This window comes from Wyeomyia smithii, chromosome 3 (assembly GCF_029784165.1).
Source record: "Wyeomyia smithii strain HCP4-BCI-WySm-NY-G18 chromosome 3, ASM2978416v1, whole genome shotgun sequence".
In the NCBI taxonomy this organism is placed as follows: Eukaryota; Metazoa; Arthropoda; class Insecta; order Diptera; family Culicidae; genus Wyeomyia; species Wyeomyia smithii.
In genome coordinates, this window is record NC_073696.1 from 173,419,956 (window position 1) to 173,439,360 (window position 19,405).

General features: G+C 34.4%; 1 protein-coding gene across 11 annotated transcripts in view; it reads right to left on the bottom strand.

Moving 5' to 3' along the window:
- Positions 1–16,493, bottom strand: part of LOC129726696 (MICAL-like protein 1) — a 58,122-nt gene extending 41,629 nt beyond the window's left edge. The window contains exons 1-2 of one of the 11 annotated variants that reach the window (XM_055683688.1): positions 16,352–16,493; positions 14,954–15,363 (exon numbers count right to left, since the gene is read on the bottom strand). The gene's annotated coding sequence lies outside the window, so the exon portion shown is untranslated. Of the gene's footprint in view, positions 1–14,953; positions 15,364–15,412; positions 15,623–16,107 lie in introns of those variants that run through there. The other 10 variants (XM_055683690.1, XM_055683693.1, XM_055683691.1 and 7 more) reach the window with 10 other exon arrangements.
- Positions 16,494–19,405: the final 2,912 nt, after the last annotated feature.

Below are 19,405 nucleotides of genomic sequence, written 5' to 3' on the forward strand. Positions count from 1 at the left end.
TCCTGTACACTTAACAGTCGGCAGCGGAGTCTGTGTATAATAAACAGAAGGTCAATTTCTGAATCGGATTGTAGCACCAAGGCTTTGCTTTGCTTTACTTTGGTAGCTTTGTTTACTTTTGTACCTAAACAAACAGTTTGAAAATAACAAAAAAATAAAACATCAACAATATTGGATATTTGCATTTTGAACAAATTTGAGATTTTCAAATATAGAAGTTTTTGTTATAAATTTTTTTTTAAGAGTGACCATGTTGAAATGTTCAGAAGAGTTTCAATGAATAATCAATGAATTTGAGACGGTTTTCTATACGCCAGCACTTGACAACTTTTCTCTAATTCTTGTCATTACTGACGTCGATGAGACGCATGTGTTTTCAGAACTCGTTAAAATAAAAAGTAATATATACGGTTATGGGTATTTCCGAAATCAGGATGACCTGAAATCGACTCTAGACGTCGTTTTGAAATCCAAGGTGGCAACTTACAGTTCATGAAAATCAGCCAAAATTGGCAAAATACCACCCAATATGAGTGGTCTTTAAAAATCCAATAATTCACCCAAAGCGGGGGTTGGCTGCATGAAATTTCGGTTTTCGAAAAAAAATTTTGGTGTCAGATAGCTTAAAAATGCATGAAACGTCGAGATCCGGTATCATCTGAAAAAACCTAAATTAATCCACCTAGCGATCAGACCCAGCCTTTCTCATTCAATTTTTTATTTGTAAAACTAGATTTACATGAACGCTTCAATCCAATAAATGTATATTCACTCTTTAGGTTCTAAAATATTGATGTTGTAATCTACACATATAAAAATGCAGTGAAGTCTGTCTGTCTGATCCATATAGGCCCGAAAACTACCGAACCGATCGACGTGAAAATTTGTATGTAGGGGTTTTTGGTGCCGATAAAGGTTCCTATGATAGTTTGAGACCCCTCCCTCTTCTGGAAGGGAGGGGTCCCATACAAATGAAACATAAATTTCTACACAACTCAAGAACAAACCAAGCAAATGAAACCGAATTTGGCATGTGGATGTTTTAAGGGGTAACTAATATGTCCATAATAGTTGGATGAAACACAAATTTGTGCACATCTCGAGAACTAATCAACCAAATGGAACAAAATTTGGCAGGTAAATGTTTTTAGTGGTAACAAATATGTACATAACTAGTTGAACGTTCCCGGCGATGCTCGGGATCAAAGGTTTTAAATTTAAGAATCATTTTTTATTATTTATTACTGCTTTAGCACAACTTACTTAAAAAATATTTCACATCATATACGTTCATCATCAGTTTAAATACTTCATTATTTTGAGAACAGAACACACATAAACTGGAAGTCGCCATATCGGATTTCCAAACGACGTATGGAGTTCCACTTTCGGAATTATTGAAATAGTTGGCCAAATACCACTTTAAGTCATTTTTCTGAAGCCGGAAGCCGCCGTTTTGGAAAATGTTGTGTGGAGTCGTCCCAGTTTCGAATATACCTATACTGGGTGATATTCGGGCTATTTGACAATCGTTTACAGTAAAAGCTCTGTTTAGGAAATTCGAGTAAGTAAGAAGAATTGAGTATGACCATTCATGCTTATTTCTCCTCTATAATGAAATCTGAAGAGATGCTTGTGATTTTTTTCAAAACGAAAATGTTTGTTGGTGTCCAAGGAACACGTCTGAGAAGAAGTGAAAGTTTTCTGATAACTAACAATTGTGCTTTAATCCACAAAACTATGTAGAAAATAAAAAATGACTTTCAATGCTTAAGTCGCCTCTTAATCTATGTTCAAACCAATGAAATGGGACCTTTCCTCCAGCTAAATGTTCCAAGATCTAGTTTGGGCAAAGGAAAAAAAGTAAATCGAATCCCGTAATGTGTTACTTTTCACAAATCTACGAATATATCAGAAATGTAAATTTTCTATGCTCGACTCGCACTGATTCAAAACATGGATTTTCAACAAAAAAATATTTGGAAATATTAAAGAAACAACGAACATTTTATTGAAAGAAAAATCACATGTCATCGTTTGAATTTTGATTTAGATGCGACTTGAGCTTATGCTTAAAAAGTCAAAGTTTTGCATGTATTATATGTTTTTCAAAAACAAAAATCACAGAGAGTATTTTAAGGTGTTTCTTTGTATGCAGAAAATCATCTTCAAAAATGCTTCGAACATACGTAGTTTTTTGAGTAATATGTCAGCTTTTAGCAATAAGAGACGTGTTATTTTTTCTCAAATGTCTTTCCTGAACATAAACTAACATTTTATTGGAAAACAATCACATATCATCAGTGGTGGGCACCGCTAACCGAAAATTTAGCGACGCTAATCGCTAAGTCGCTAACCGGAAAATTTAGCTCGATAATCGCTAAACGCTAAACGCTAAACCCACATTAGCGGAACTTTCGCTAATCGCTAACTTTTTAATTTGTAAATAGTCATATCGCTATATTTATTGCTTGTGTTTTGTAAGATTTGGACCACTTTGATCTGTTTTGGTTAAACAAACGAAAACAATTACTTACAAGAATAACAAAAGTTATTTAGCTTGCATTGAAAATAGATACTTCTTGGAATGTTTTCATAGAAATTCAATTATTATCTGAATCGAAAAAGTAGAACCAAAGTTGTCATAATTTCAAGCGCATTGCAATTTATCAAAGTTCTTGGTGTGGCGAAAATTCAATCTAGACCTTGTGCTTGTTCTTCAAAATGCTCCTGTGGCTTGTACGATAGCCGGAACTCCATTCCACAGTGGTCGGAAAAGGCAATTTGACGAACTTAATTCATTTGTGCTTAAACGGTTGATGTTAGCCAAAGACAATGTTCAAAAGAATTGTTCACAAAAATATAACGGAAATCTTGATGAGATTTTTTTTTATCATGGCCTACTATCATAAAAATAAAAAATCTAACTTTTGATACAGCGAAGATACATGAATAGTTTCTTTAGCAAAGTTGTAGAACTTTACAAATTTTGAAACTTTGCAGAAGATATCAAATTTCTATAACGTCTATTTACTGAAATACAAAGCATTTTCACTAGTAACCCCCCCAAATTTAGTTTTTCTAGCATAACTTTTTAAAAATTGCTTTTTCAAGAACATAATGTTCTAGACAAATATGACCAACATAAAAACACAGGTTTCTTTCGAAAACAGCATGTTGCTACAATCGTTCTATTTTTTTTTTATTCTCGCTTATTTTCCGTCGGTCTTGTTCCGCCACTGTTGTGGCCAATCACCGACGCCCAGGGAGGCGACTCCACACCCAGGACCCTAACTCACGACCCGTTTATTAACGGACCGGCGCCAACGGCTTTACTTCCTCATGCGATGGAAGGCGTGATCCCAGAGATTTTTTGCCTCAGAAAATCTCCCGGTGTCGGCTAGGATTGAATCTAGACCAGTTTGGTTGGTTGTGAGTGGATCACGCCACCTCACAACCATCGACACCTATGTCGGCGGTGGGATTCGAACCCAGGCGTCGAGCGTGGTTGGCGGAGACGTTACCAACCACACTAGGCCCCCGCTCTCTACAATCGTTCTATACTGAGTTAGAGCGTTTTTTCATGAAATTATAGCCCAGATTTAAATGCGTATAGGGGAGAAAGAGGCGAACCGGTGCACATCATCAAATATTTTTTTAGAGCTTAGACCTTGTACTATAAGCTAGTTAAACTTCGATACCTAACAATTCATAAATGAATGAGTAGAGGGGTGTTTTAAGAATGTATGTTTTTGGGGTTTTCTATACAAAAATGCACAAACTCCCTATATAATGAACGATGATTTGTGAATTTATGAAACAGATAACTCGCAATACTTTCAAAATTAGTGAGAACACTTCTTAGGTTTATTTAGTTGTTGATAGGTGCATCCAATATCCGCGGGATCGAAGTGCCGCTGTCTTCCTTTTGATTGGAATGGTGCTCTCGCGCCCACTATCCAAATTTCAATAGGAAAATACAGTCTTAATCCACTGACCATTCCAGTTATGTATTACAACATATGGACTGTAGCTGGTAAGTAACCAAGGATATATGGAAACCAGCAAATGATCTGCATGCAATTCAACGTTGCGCTACAATACTACAGATTATTTTATCTGGCCGGGAAATTACCGCATCAAAATTCAAACACTATTGTTGGAAACTGCTCGTTTGTTGATGTCCATATATCCTTGGCTTTACTTGCCATGAAGTATTATTTCACGGTGCGGACATTATTAACTATTTCAATATTCCATCAGGCCAATTATCTGAAGAAGCGCAAAAGTCTAAAAGACTGATTTTTAAAGCATTGCGAGTTATCTGTTTCATAAATTCACAAATCATCGTTCATTAATCAGGTAGTTAGTGCATTTTTGTATAGAAAACCCCAAAAACATACATACCTAAAACATCACTCTACTCATTCATTTATGAATTGTCAAGTTTCAAAGTTTAACTAGCTTATAGTACAAGGTACAAGCTTTAAAAAGAGTATTTGATGATGTGCACCGGTTTGCCTCTTTCTCCCCTATACGCATTAAATCTGGGAAATAATTTAATGAAAAAACGCTCTAACTCAGTATAAAACGATTGTAGCAACATGCTGTTTTCAAAATAAACCTGTGTTTTTATGTTGGTCATATTTGTCTAGAACATTATGTTCTTTAAAAAACAATATTTAAAAAGTTATGCTAGAAAAACTAAATTTGAGGGGGTTGACAGCGAAAATACTTTGTATTTCAGTAAATAGACGTCATAGAAATTTGATATCTTCCTCAAAGTTTCATATTTTGTAAAGTTCTACAACTTTGCTAAAGAATCTATTCATGTATATTCGCTGTATCAAAAGTTAGATTTTTGATTTTTATGATAGTAGGCCATGATAAAAAAAATTTCTCATCAACATTTCCGTTATATTTTTGTGAACAATTCTTTTGAACATTGTCTTTGGCTAACATCAACCGTTTAAGCACAAATGAATTAAGTTCGTCAAATTGCCTTTTCCGACCACTGTGCATTCTAGGGTAAAAAAAACTGGCAAAAGTAACTTTCGCAGTAAAGTATGTTCATCTTTTGAAGCAATTTACGTACGCCATCAGCAATTCACAGTTTTTCGAAATATTTCTACTGTCGCTTTTCTACAAAATTTAGCGAATTAGCGATTAGCGTTTCGAAGGCCAAAATTTTAGCGACGCTAACAGTTTCGCTAACCAGCTCAAAAATTAGCGAAATCGCTAAATCGCTAACTGAAATTTAGCGTCGCTAATTAGCGAATTAGCGAATTAGCGGAATGGTGCCCACCACTGCATATCATAGCTTTGAATTTTGATTTGCAGACAAATTAAGCCTAAATATTCATGATTTTGCACGTTTTACTTAGTTTTGTGAATGATATCTACATTTTCAGTAATCAGATACCCAACATTTCTTCTCAAATTTCATTCCTGAACATTAACAATCATTTCATTGAAAAAAAAACACATGTCATCGCTTTGAATTATGATTTAGAGACAAATTAAGCCTAAAAATCTTGGTTTTGCATTTTTCACGTAGATTTATTAAAATTATTTAAATTTCAAATGATCAGGTACTTATTATTTTCCCTTAATCTCATTTTAAAAAAATCACAGATCATAGATTCGAATTTTGATTTAGAAGCAAATTCAGTATGAAAAGTCATGATTTCGCATGTTTCACGTAGTTTTGTGATCATTATCTCGAATTGTAGTAATCAAATACCTATTATTTTTACTCGAATGTTTTTCTTGAACATCAACGAACTTTTTAATGAAAAAAAAATTATATGTCTTCTCTTTGAGTTTTGGAGACGAATTGAGTATAAAAAGTCATAATTTTGCATGTCTTACGTAGTTTTGTGATTAATATTCCAAGTTTTAGTAATTAGCTATTAATTATTTTCCCTCGAATGTCGTTTCCTGAACATTAACAAACATTTTAATGAAAAAAGGATCTCATGTCATCGCTTTGAATTTTGGTTTAGAGGTAAATTTAGCACAAAAAGTCACAATTTTGCATGTTTTACGTAATTTGGTGAATAATATCTCAAGTTTTAGTAATCAGATACTAATTTTTTTTCTCGAATGTCTTTCCTTAACATTACAAACATTTCAATGAATAAAGAATCACATGTCATCGCTTCGAATTTTGATTTAGAGGTAAATTCAGTATAAAAAGTCACAATTTTGCATGTTTCACGTAGTTTTGTGAATAATATCTCCAGTTTTAGTAATCAGATAACAATTATTTTTTCTCGAGTGTCTTTCCTGAACGTAACAAACATTTTAATGAAAAAAGAATCACATGTCATCGCTTTGAATTTTGATTTAGAGGCAAATTTAGCTTGAAAAGTCATAATTTTGCATGTTTTACGTAGTTTTGTGAATAATATCTCAAATTGTAGTAATCAGATACTAATTATTTTTCCTCAAATGTCATTCCTGAACATTAACAAACATTTTCATGAAAAAAGAATCACATATCATCGCTTTGAATTTTGATTTAGAGGCAAATTCAGCTTGAAAAGTCATAATTTTGCATGTTTTACGTAGTTTTGTGAATAATATCTCAAGGTTTAGTAATCAGATACTAATTATTTTTCCTAGAATGTCTTTCCTGAACGTAACAAACATTTCAATGAAAAAAGAATCACATGTCATCGCTTTGAATTTTGATTTAGAGGCAAATTCAGCTTGAAAAGTCATAATTTTGCATGTTTTACGTAGTTTTGTGAATAATATCTCAAGGTTTAGTAATCAGATACTAATTATTTTTCCTCGAATGTCTTTCCTGAATATCAGCGAACATTTTCCGGTTAAAAAACCTTTATGTCACCGCTTATTTTTCTGATTTAGAACGATTTCAAATGATGATGATTACTGTACACCACAGAGACGGAGGGAATAATATCAATAAGATCAAGCGTTACTGAATTCCATTTTTATATAGTAGATGGTTTGAAACCCGACTCCCTCCTCTATAAGGGAGGTATCCCTTGAAAATGAAACACAAATTTCGCACAGCTCAAGAACCAATCAAGAAAATACAACCAAATTTGGTATGTGAATGTTTTTAGAGGTAACAAATATGTCCATTATGGTTTGACGCCCCTCCCTCTTCTGGTAGTACATGTTTCTTCACAAATTTCTGCACATCTCGCGAACTAATCAACTAAATGGATCCATATTGGCAGGTGAATGTTTTTAGTGGTAACAAATATGTTCCATAATCGACCTCAGACAACATTTTGGATTGTAAGATGGCAACTTCCGGTTTCTGGAAAACAGCCGAAAATGGCCGATTTCCACCCAATACAATAATATCCGGATCTAGAATAATACACAGGAGCTAAAATCGACCACAGATAGCTTTTTAAATTCTAAGATGGCGACTTCCGGTTTCTGAAAAACAGCAGAAAATGACCAAATACCACCCAATATGGGTATTTCCGAAACCGTAATGATGCACTGGAGCCACAAATCGACTTCAGACAACATTTTGAATTGTAAGATGGCAACTTCCGGTTTCTGGAAAACAGCCTGAAATGGACGATTCCCATTAAATATTAGTATTTCTGGAACCAGAAAGATGCACAGAAGCTAAAAATTGATCACAGACACAATCTTGAATTTTAAGATGGTGACTTCCGGTGTCTGGCAAACAGCCGGAAATGACCAAATACCATTCAATATGAATGTTTTCGGAACCAGAATTACGCCCAGATGACAGAAATTGATTTCACAGGCAATTTTAAAGTCCAAAATGACGACTTTCGGCTTCTGAAAAACAGTCCAAAGTGACCAAATATCACCCAATATAAGTTTTTCTTTAACCAGTATCCTAAATACCCTTTTGAAATCCAAGATGGCGACTACCGGTTTGTGAAAAACAGCCTAAAATAAACAAATACTATCCAATATGAGTATCTCTGGAACCAGAATGATGCAAGGAGCTAACAATTGACCTCAGGAACCATTTTGAATTGCTAAATGGCAACTTATAGGCCAGTCAACAGTCGGAAATGACCGAATAATACTCAATATGGATATTTCCGTAAACGTGATGATGCATAGAAACCAAACATTGACCCTGGACACTATTTTGAATTTGAAGACGACCACTTTTAGTTTCTGGAAAACAACCAAAAATACCTCCCAATATGGGTATTTCCGGTGTCAGAGTGATGCCAGAAAGTCTGCTGATGATGACAGAATACCACCCAATATGAATATATTCAGAATTAAGGCGATGTACAAAAGCCAAAAGACGAGGATGTTGTCATTTCGATAAAACCAATCATTTCAAACGATTTGTTATTTGACTTTGATCATATACTATGGCCGATTCGTCGTGCATTTGCAGACTTCAAACAAACCGCAAGGAATCAATGAACTTGGAACGTTCAAATAGTACGACACCACATTAAAATTATGTTGAGGCCACATATATCGATCAAAGCAGGTATAGTTTTAAATAGTCTTTGAATTTCTCTTCTTTCCATGACTTTTGAACCACATATCGAATTGTTATGAAGTTTGTTATTTGTAAGTTTGAGAGATGACTCGTTCGTATGACACTAGTTATGTTCAAATAAGTCATGTAATCTTTGAGATAATAGACTTTCGTTGTTTTATTAACAATTTAATACATAACGGTTGCTTAAGTTCGATTATAATCAAATGAAAAGGGAACGTATAGGGCAGCCAAACTTTGAAACCACGTGTTCAATCATAATTCATCAGTTAACACTCATCGCTCATCTGATAATAATAATCAAATCGGTTGTGTAGTTTCTGAGACAATGAAGTTTCGTGATTTTCACAAGTCGGCACATTACAAATGAAGTTACGGTTCGATTACAGTAATATTCAATAGGGTCTTCTGAGGCAGCTAGACCATTCATTTGACACTAATTTTGTGGAAATCGGGTCGGTCATCTCTGAGAAAAGTGAGCGAGTCCAAGTAGTCTTCGGAATATGTTCCTTTGCACAGCTGGATTTCAGAGTTTTAAACATAACAGGCAAAGTAATAGTCCGATTGCAAAACAAATCAATAGGGTCTTATGGGGTAATTAGACCTTCCATTTGACACTGATTTTATGAAAATCGGTACAGCCATCTCTGAGAAACATGAGTGAGATTAAACAGTCTTCAGAACACGTTTCTTGTCATAACTTTTGAATCACAATTCAATCTTTATGAAATTCAAAACTTAGGGGTTTTCTAGGTTTTCTAGCCCGTTCTTTTGAGATCAATTTTGTTCAAATCGGTTGTGTAGTTTCTGAGATATTGATGTTTCATGATTTTCACATTTTTAAACATAACCTCTAAACTAAAAATCCGATTACAATAAAATTCAATAGGGTCTTATGGAACAACAAGACCTTTCATTTGCAATTAATTTCATGAAAATCGATCCAGCCGTCTCTGAGAAAAGTGAGTGAGAATAAGAATCTGCACATACACACACACATACACACACACACATACATACAGAAAATGCTCAGCTCGTCGAGCTGAGTCGAGTGATATATGCCATTCGGCCCTCTGGAGCACTTTTATACTTTCGGTTTTGCAAGTGATTGCTATACCTTTCTAGGAGAAAGGCAAAAAATCATGATTTTTGTGATTTTTCGGATTTCTCAAGGTCTAACTTCGTTTTGCGCCACCCTATTTTGAATCCAACTGACCTGAAATTTTGCACAGGGTGTTTTTCGGACAGGTAAACATTTTGTATAGGTTTTTTTTTTCCATAAATTCTTTGATTACTTTTTTCTCATACAAGTGATTGGCACCCTACTACACACCCACCATGTTTCATTGAACTCTGAAAGGGTGCTGCCAGCCCCTCAGTCGATATCCTGATTTTTAGGTAATTGGAAGCAGGGTTGCAAGGCTTTCCGCAAATTCCGCGCCATGGAGTAGCAAAAACGCGCCAAATCCGCAAAAAACGAAAAATCCGCAAAAAACGCGAAATCCGCGCCGACTGTAACAACCCTGCATTTGCATTGCAACCTACGGCTCAAAAATGAACACTTCAAGAAATCAGTAAATAAAATGAACGTGCGAATATTTACGACATGGGACAACACAAACAGGTTTCGAAAGTCTGCTATTTTATCATTTTTTAACAACTTGAGATGATTTTAAGCTGTTTCGAATACAGACCCTGTTCGACTTTGGCACGTTTCGTTTTTGGCACAGTTCACAGATTTTGACTCATGTGCCAAAAGCGAACGTTTTTTTTTAACATATTTTTAAGTGTTCTCATTTTTACTGTAACAAATTTGAGTTAAAAAACCGCCAAAAGAAAGGTATTATGGTCCTGAGTGTTGCCGAGAAGGATAGCCGGAATCGGTCAACTGGCCTCTAATTACTTCGGTGGTCATAACGCTTGGAATCCAAAAACTGGTCCATTGGTAGCCGTATCTAGAATCTAAGTCATCGATTCTGGCAACATAAAAAAGGTGGACGTGTTGCCAAAATCGAACGGGGCATGTATTACAAAACTTATTGTAAATGTGTGTGTTTTGGAAAGACCAAGGGTTTTTGTACCAATTTGAGCACGAATTATCGAATGCTAAAACGCGTCGGCTCTTCGGGAGGCTATATCATTTCTACCAACACAAAAATAAATGATATTACAGTGGACATATTGATGTACAGTTGAGTTCTCTGTCGCTGATTCATTTGTTTTGATAATACTACTTTCTTTATGAATCAATTCATAGAAAAAACTGGTCAATTCATGTAAGTCATGTGAATCTGAGAATAATTAATCGAATTATTAACAATAATCCTCCCGACTTTTCGTGACACATGTTGTCGGCATTGAATTGCTGAACTTTGTACAATGACTCTAAATCGGTTTCCCTTACTAATACACTTAGTGTACCACAAGAATGAATTTTGAGGCTCATATTGTCTATAATTTATATTAATGACATGAAGTGAGTTTTTCGGTTTCACGATATCAATTTATTTACCAATTACAGTGTTTGGTTTATCACGGCTTAAAATTAACAATTATTAACGAGACATACGTTATGTGGGGAACTGGTTGGAATTAAATCGAACAGTAGAAAAACAAAGTATTTTATTATTTGTTATGCATGTTATGAAAGTTGTGCATAAATGAAGTGAGATAACTAATCACACAAGTTCCGGTTAGAAAGTGCATAGAAGGTACCCATAACTTTAACGTTTGATTTTTGATTTTTGATTGAGTTATTAGAATTATTACTCTTTTTGTATAATTGCGACAATTGTTTTCAACACTTTGTATGGTATAACATGCTACAATAGATCTAATTTATGGTCACGGTAGCTAAAACCCAACAAAAAAATGGTATCACATACTCAATAGAATATATTGATTGAATATATGTATACACATTCTTAAAAACTTTGAAATCAAAAATAAGCTCTGAAATCCAATTAAAAAAAATAAATTCAGAGCAAATACCTGTGCTCATTCATTGAAAACCTAAATTAATCCACCTAGCGGTCAGACTCAGCCTTTCTCATTCAAACTTATTATTCGTAAAAATAGATTTACATGAACGCTGCAATCCAATAAAGGAATATTCACTCTTTGGGTACATAAATATTGATGTAATTGAAGTATAAAATTTGAAATTTGACGTAATGTTAGTGCTTAAGAAATAGCGAAATAAATGAAATGACTCTTAATTTCGAAAAATTTAATCACCAGCAATACCAGGAACGTTTAAATAGTACGATACCATATTTAAATTACGTTGAGGCCACATATATTGATCAAGACAGGTACTATAGTTTTAAATAGTCTCTGAATTTCTTTTCTTTCCATAACTTCTGAACCACATATCAAATTGTTATGAAGTTTGTTATTTGTTAGTTTGAGAGATGACCCGTTCGTATGACATTAGTTATGTTCAAATAAGTCGTGTAATACTTGAGATAAAAGACTTTCGTTTTTTTACCAATTTAATACATAGCGGTTGCTTGAGTTCGATTATAATCAAATGAAAAGGGAACGTATAGGGCAGCCAAACTTTGAAACCACGTGTTCAATCATAATTCATCAGTTAACCCTTAACTAGCCCGTTCATCTGATATCAACATTGTTCAAATTGGTTGTGTAGTTTCTAAGATAATGAAGTTTCGTGATTTTCACATTTCGATACATTACAGACGAATTTACAGCCCGATTACAGAAAAACTCAATAGGGTGTTATGAGGCACCTAGACCTTTCATTTGACACTAATTTTGTGGAAATCTCTGAGAAAAGTGAGTGAGTTTATGTAGTCTTCGGAATATTTTTTTTCATAGCTGGATTTCACATTTTCAAACATAACAGGCAAAGTAATAATCCGTTTGCAAAAAAAAATCAATAGGGTCTTATGGGGCAATGAGACCTTTCATATGACACTGATTTTATGACAATCGGTCTAGCCATCTCTGAGAAACATGAGTGAGATTTAATAGTCTCCAGAACACGTTTCTTCGAATAACCTGTGAACCACTTGTTAAATGTTCATAAAATTCAAAAGTTAAGGGTTTTTTAGGTAGCCCGTTCATCTTAAATTAATTTTGTTCAAATCGGTTGTGTAGTTTCTGAGATATTGATGTTTCGTGTTTTTCACATTTTGATACATAACCTCTAAACCAAAAATCCGATTACAATAAAATTCAATAGGGTCTTAAGGAGCAACTAGACTTTTCATTTGCAATTAATTTCATTGAAATCGGTCAAGCCATTTTAAAGAAAATCAAGTGAGATTGGGAGAGTGTTACACACACATACAGAAAATGCTCAGCTCGTCGAGTGATGTACGATATTCGGCCCTTTTGAGCACTTTTATACCTTTAGTTTTTGCAGTGATTGCTATACCTTTCTAGGAGAAAGGCAAAAAATATGATCGATTTTTTTATGCATGTAAATTTACTCAGTTATTTCTTTTTAAAAAATAGTCATGTTTGTAACAATAAACATGTTTTTTTTATTTAGTTTCCCTAACCAGCTGAAAAACTGGTAATTCATTTTACAACTTTCTGTAATGTAGTCGAATCCCTTTATAGCGACATCACAAAGGACCTTCGTTATAGAGAAATGTCGCTATTAAACAGGAATTTTCTGTCGTCATGAAGAGACACGTAGTTTCATGTCAACTTTTTTTTCAACTTGGTCTTCAAAATTAAGCCTTATAGCTAAATTCATCAATACGAACAAATATTCAATTTATTTAGGAAACAAAGGCCTTTTTTGAATCAAAATATTTTGAAAAATTATCGTTTGATAAATCATTTTTCCTAAGTATAGCGACGTACAGTCAATCGCAAAATCAAGCGCACACACTTGGTTAACTCGTTATTTTCATTTTTCAAGGTTTTTTTGTAAGATTTGGACCACTGCGACCATTGTGTTTTTGACCTTTTTCAAAGTTAAAACATAAATAATTTTGTCCTTCATAGAATCAATCATTTTTATTCTGATGATGTCAAACGAAAGTATGAAAACGATCTCATGTTAACTTAATTTTGTTGAAAAAAAAAGAACAAACGAAAAATCCTGCAAAAAACAACAAAAATTTATTGATTCAGAAATGGCCAAATGGAGCGTACAGTTTTATTCCTTACAAAATAAAATAAAAATCAGTTGAAAGCAGTTAACCATAAACAAATATTAGGTTATCGTGAAGAGTCACGTAGTCTGAGAGAGTATCATTCACTTTAAAATGATGTATAAATACATATACAGTGCTGTTCGATATTATAGCAGCCCATGTTGATTTTCATGTAAACTGGTCAGCCTTAACATACTGTAACTTTATTCTCTTCTTGAGATGAAATTTCGCTTATGAACTATAAATATATTATACTTGACGACCAAACTTACGGCATGATGACATTGTTGCGAAATAATAGCAATTTTTTTTTCTAATTTCACACAAACTTTAAACAAAAAGCTTTATAATTCTGCTGACCGAGCTACTATTGTCGTAATGAAGAATGACAAGTATGACTGTTGGTATGTCGTTACAGAGAAAGATCGTAAGAGCGAAATGTCGCAATAAATCGCTCAAACACGGTGTCGGAAATCTGAAAAATCAGGGAATGTCAGGGAATTAATTTTTCGATCAGGAAAATAAGGGAAACTGAAAAATTAGGGAAAAAATTTTAACCGAGAGGCGACTTTTTTTTAAACGACTCTCTAGCGAAAAAACTGATTTTTCTAATATAAAAAGCTAATTCGGGACCACTACGGTTCGGTTTCATATCCAATTGAATACTTTTTTCACTGGGATTTCAAAGTTGCGTTGCAATTCTACGTTGCCCTTTTTGTGCCGAATGCTGAAAAATATCAGGGATATTAATGTTATATTTCAGGGAATATCAGGGAATTTGATTTTTAAATTTTTTTCGCCACCCTGTCAAACCAATTAGGTGAAACTATCATCAATCATTTTTTTAAAGCCACATTTATTTGTAACAAAATTAGAATTTTTACCTAAAAAAATAACAAACTGAAAACATCATAGCGATTTTAGACATAGTTTTGGTTTCAGTTTTTGATATACTTCATATATGCGAATATAGGTATAAATAATCTTCTAGTTGGTACAATGCTGGCGATACTGCCGTAAGTAACAAGCCAGTCGTCGTAGGTTCGAGTGGCGGCTCGAGGGATACTGTAAGTGTCGGTAGGATCGTAGTGACAGCCCCGCATTTGTACTAACCATTGAACAGTTGGCTGCAAAGTCTGGGTATAATAAACAGAAGGTCAAGTTCCTAAACGGAATGTAGCACCAAGACATTGCTTTGCTTTCTAGGTATAAATAATTCAAAGAGAACCAGGTAGCACCAGACAAATCTATATCTACGGCATGATGAACATAACTTTGAACATGGCCAATGGCCAGAAGTTATGAATTGAATAATTCCACTCACCTAATACAATATAAGTCAACATCAACTTTTTCTTTACTGCGAACTGCTGGCCAGTAACATGTGAATGGAAAATGGTCGGTTCGGTGACTTTCGCCTTGTTTTCTGCTTGGCACCAGATCGTTTCAATTTTCTACTGCCTTTATATTTCTTGTTTTATCTCCGCTTCGAAGCCGCTACCTTAATAACACCGACTAAACAACACTCGAACTGACGGCGCACTGCAACACGTACTTTGTTACACAAAATGGTTTCTCATGTGCATAAAATCATAAACATTCGTTCACAATTGTTGTGTTGTTTCAGCTTTTCTTAGGCGTTTATGTTTGTTTCTCCACTATACTTCATGATAACTCTATAGCATGAACATGCTATGGATACAAGGAAACTGAGAAAATCATATCTGCAAGGTACTGAAATTAACAACGACCACCGGAAGTTAATGGCATTTAACGACCGTACGATAACTGACGTGAAAGTAGGACTACTAGCTTGATTTGTGCTCCCAGTCGAACGAGTGGTTAAGGTCCATCAATGTACGACGAACGACCAGCAAAAACAACAACAAATGCTAACCACTACAGACTTACTAAAGCACCACTCAAGACACTTGTGTATTTTCTAATAATACGTTCTTTTTCGTCGTGTGTATGATATACGCGTGAAAAAGAGAATGGTCCTCTCTTCAATGGCGCTAGTCGAATAAAAACATACATTTTTACTTGTTATCACATTTTTTTAATCTACTGTCAGCGACCACGAAAAGCAATGTATCACACTTATGCCCAATTAAGGTTTCTTCTTACGTTCTAATTGAAACAAACTATATTGAGCGTATGATTCCGACATTAACGAGTTCAAGCTTGTACTGGCTTTAAACTGGTGACGATGACGATGATTCACCAATAGATTGCTTGTGGTATAAGTTGGACACTAGGCTGACCGAAGGTTGAATTTCTGCTAAATCTCTGCAATACCCAGACCCCTCACAATATCATGTCTAACTCCGAACAAATCACAATTATGTATTATTAAATTATGATTAGTTATGACAATTTTGTAACCTTAGTAAAAAAAATAAAACATCATGTCAGCCTTAGCAAAAAAAATGATCAAAGTTCTTCATTCACTCTGTTCTTCATTCATCTGATTCTTACCCACTCGCTACTGTTGGATTATTTATCATAAGATTAAGCATTTGAACCCGTTAGTTTCTCAATGATATTGTAGGAATTCAAGTAGAGGAGAAAATTATACCAGCTGCGGTCACCACATCGAGCATTAAAGTATTACGCTGTATACCGTAAGTTAATAGCGTTAAATTAATGCATGAATAAATCAACGAGAAGTCAAATTTATCAACAACCTTTTCTACGCGACGCACGAATAAAACTAACTCACTGTTTTGATTTTAACACGAAGTAACTGCAAAAACGGTAGAAACAGTATCTACTACGTTCAAAAACAATGTTCGCGAGTTATTACTACTGCAAATAATAAACTGACTGGTTGGTAAATGAAGGTGACGCTAGCCGTAGCCATATGAATCTTACGCTTTAAAGTATGTACATACATATGTACCAGCACCTGGCTACAGAGTAGAGATGGTCGGGTATGGGAAATTTATTACCCGTACCCGACTCATCGAAAATTTTCAAACCCGTACCCGACCCGAACCCGAAGTCTGGTTTGTTTAAAATACCCGTACCCGACCCGAACCCGAAAAATATCTATTCTAACTACCCGTACCCGACCCGTACCCGATAGAAAAAAAACGCCGAAATTGCCGGTACCCGACCCGTCCTGGTTTTTTTTTTAAATTTTTTATTTGTTCAACATGCCTGGGTACCTCGTACATTTTATGCACTGATTGTCATATGTGGTTTCTCGAGACGATGGCCGGAGCCAGGCTAGAACCGAGTGTGCGTGTGAACGAATGATAATGAACCCAGAGTTTCAGGCGGGTAGTCCACTATAAGGAATCGGTCCACTATGAAAAGTGCATGTCTGGTAAAGTTTAAAATAAACGACGAGTTTTATAAACACATTAAAGGGTCAAACGAATTTTAAAAGGTCAAAATTAATATAGTTTATAACTTGAGAAAAATTTGATAATTCACTGCATTTGCCAAAAACCTGTAATTTTGAGTATAGATTCGGTGTCATTGATAAATTCTAAAAATCTGTAAAAAACAGATATCAAATAAATAAATAAATAAATATTTAAGTGCTTAAGTCCAAAATTGGGGTGCAATATCATAAAATTTGATTTTTTTATAATTTTTCAAAACTCGGTATACTGACGTTTTTCGACATGTTTAAAAAAAAATATATCATTACTTTGAAACGCTCTGCAGCTTCAATGATAGCTTGATTTTTTTCGGCCTCGAAGAAAAAGTTGATTTGTAGTTAGTTTTTATTACCTATTATAATATATAATATTGTTTTAATTTTTATAAAAACAATTTTTTTTGGCGAAATTTGGTTGATTTGAGGAGTTGTGCAAAAACTACGTAAGCTGTTTTTGTAAAGAGGACGCCCTGTGGCGTTGCTTGTGGTTGAAGATCATATAATTCTGTTTAATAAAAAAGTTAGGGGAGAAGTGCTAAAAAATCATGAAAAATTAAGTCACGTGCTTTATGAACGTCTCCAAATAAAAAGTGGAATGGAGATTCGTGTTCAGCACCCCAAAATTAAGTATATACCATATTTTTGTCGTATTCATCGACACTTTTTTTTACTTGGCAAGCATTTGTATTAAGTCGCCCCACTGTGCAATGCTCCGCGGTTTCCTGACAGTTATTAAAAAAGCCCGACAAAAACTCCATTTAAATCAAAACCGTTGCAGGAAGAACTATTCAATCTAACATTAGAAAGCGATAGCATGATGTCATTCCCTTGGTGCATACACGCTCCCTAAAATGAATTCAAAAATGATTAGAAAACAATTCATTTCCATAAAAAGTGGAACAACACGAAAATTGAGTAACTCTGTTGTTATTCAAAATTGTGTAACCATAGTATGGGCAAATACTGTGTATTTATTATTCAGAATGATGTATACAATTGAACTCATTTTTTGTGTTTAATAAAACTCATTTAGTTCTTAAAAAATATCAGTTTATGTGTACAAAATTATCCATTTATTGAATTTAAAACTACTCAGTTTTAAAATTAAAACCTACACAGATTTAGATTTTGAAACTATCAAGTTTTTGAATAGAAAAATATTCATTTTTGAATTTAAGACTAACCATTTTCAGAATTTAAAAGTACTCAGTTTAAGAATGGAAAACCACTCAGTTTTAAATGCGATGTTAGCGTAGAAAGGGAGGTTTGTGCCAGTAACAGTTAGAACAAAACAAAACTTAGGTTACATTCTATCTGAACGGTGTCTAATTATATTTATTTTTTAAGTATATTTTGCTCTTTTTTTGTGATGTATAATCACTTGATATTTCACTCTCCCACAAATTTCCTGATGACACGAACAACCTGAAAACTTTTGGTTCCTTAGAATGAATAATGAAAAAAGTTTATATGTGTACCTTAAAGCTTTTTAAAATGTCCGTGACCACCTTCTCAGCGATTTTCTCATTTCTTGGAATCACTCAAACAGCCACAAGAACAGATAACACGGCCGCAAAGGCTAAATAATGGCGCACAAATGTTGAATCATGGTGCCGCCTTTTCACTCGTGTCAAATAATGGCGTCGTTTCTTCATGCTTAGTACTCAAAATTGAGTTTTAGTGGTAAATTCAAAAATGAGTTATTCAAGATTAATCTGACATCAGTGTAAAAATTACACAGAATCACCAAATGCGGTATTCATTTTTTGACGTTTCCATGCAACTTATGAAATTGAATTAAAACTAATTCATTCGCCGTGTTACTTTTCACGAGCGTGTAGACTGCCGACAACTGTCAGAATTAGTGATGGGAAACTTATCGATACTTATCGATAATATCGATAAATGCCGGACATCGATATTATCGTTAATTTTTTGACGTTAACGATAATTATCGATATTATAAGGGTGAGCACAAGTCAATGCGGCTGGTTACTGGAGGAGACCCAAAAGAAGGAGACCTCACCTACCCTACCCCAGGAGTTGCTTTTGCCGCTAGGTATTTGTTGGTTGCTGCTATTCGACAAGATTTAGCATTGTTGGGGGTGGTGTGAAGGTTCGCCCCGGGTGTCACTGAGTTTCTGAGCAATAATGGTAACTAAAAAGGTATTTATAGTTTTTAGTTTCCTAAGAACAGTTAGTACTGGAGAACTTTAAAAAAATATCCAAACTTTTCGCACCATCTCATAAAAAGCAATGATACGAAATTGTAATAAAATGCATTTTCTTTGGCTTGCCAACTCTTAAAATATGATGGACATGCATAGCGGCAGTCTATTGGTAATTCTCTGGTAATTGTTTAGTTTAACTTGGAACTGTTTAAGT